Below are 1,256 nucleotides of genomic sequence, written 5' to 3'. Positions count from 1 at the left end.
GATAGCTTTGCTGGGTATATCAGTCTGGGCTGGCAGTTATTGGTTCTCAGGGCTTGAATTGTACTTTCCAAGGCCTTTCTTGCATTCAGTGTCTGTGTGGAGAGATCTGCAGTGATTCTAATTTTTTTCCCATTGTAGTAGAGCTCCTTCATTTTTGCTACAGACAAGATTATTTTCTTATTATTCAGATCTTTAATTTTTACTATAATGTGCCTAGAAGTATTTCTCCTGGCATCTTGCTTGCTGGGTGTTCTATATGCTTCTGTTATGTAGGTAAGATGTTCTCTTTTAAGAAGTGGGAAATTTTCATTGATAATCTTGCTGAATAGGTGTTTGATTCCCTTGCCTTGATATTCCTCACCATCCACTCCAATTATATGAAGGTTAAATTTCTTGGCACTGTCTGCTTGCTCTTGGATTTCCCTTTGGCATAATTTAAGTGATTTTTCCATATCTGTGACTTTTTGTGCAGTTGGTGTATTTTGTCTTCTGTATCTGACACTCTAAATTCCATTTCGTGGGAATGGGGAGCAGCGGTGGCTGCGCGGAGAGGCACAGCGGAGGTTTTCCTGGTTTTGGACCCCCAGCGGCCGGATGGTGAAATCCTCCCTGCAGTGGATCCTCAACAGCCACTGCTTTGCCAGAGAGAAGGAAGGGGATAAACCTAGCTCGGCCGTCCACACCAGCTGCATCATGCCACTCCTCAGCCTGCACAGCCGCAGTGGCCGCAGCAGCGAGAGTTCCAGGGTCTCCCTCAATTGCTTTAGTAACCTGGGTCCATGGCCTCAGTGATGCTTCTGATGTCCCTCACCCACCCGTGAAGATCCCAGGTGGGCAAGGGAATAGTCAGAGGGATCACAATCTTTCAGCTAACTTAGTTTACTCTGATAATCAGCTGAATGTAACAGAGGAACTAACGTCTAATAACAAGACAAGAATTCTCAGCGTCCAATCCACGTTCACGGAGGCCAAACACATCACCTGGGGAGCGGTGTGGAGTGGTAGCAGTCTCTACATTGAGCTCCCAGGCGGCCCTCTGCCCGAAGGGAGCAAGGACAGTTTTGCACTTCTGCTTGAGTTTGCTGAGGAGCAGCTCCGAGCTGACCATGTCTTCATTTGCTTCCATAAGAACCGCGAGGACACCATGGTTTCCCTTATTTGCAATATCTAGTATATGTATGAGTCAAGCGGAAAAGGTCAGATAATGTGATGTCAGGAAAATGAACCCTTAGAAATGTATTTTAATGTTTTTTCTT

At 45.7% G+C, this 1,256-nt stretch overlaps 1 pseudogene; it reads left to right on the top strand.

Annotated features, from left to right (window-relative positions):
• The first annotated feature begins 594 nt into the window (after window positions 1-594).
• LOC106000543 overlaps window positions 595-1,256 on the top strand; it is a 2,905-nt pseudogene continuing 2,243 nt past the window's right edge.

The sequence above is a fragment of the Dipodomys ordii genome, unplaced genomic scaffold, assembly GCF_000151885.1.
Source record: "Dipodomys ordii isolate 6190 unplaced genomic scaffold, Dord_2.0 Scaffold222, whole genome shotgun sequence".
NCBI lineage: Eukaryota > Metazoa > Chordata > Mammalia > Rodentia > Heteromyidae > Dipodomys > Dipodomys ordii.
This window is presented reverse-complemented; position numbering and strand designations above follow the sequence as displayed.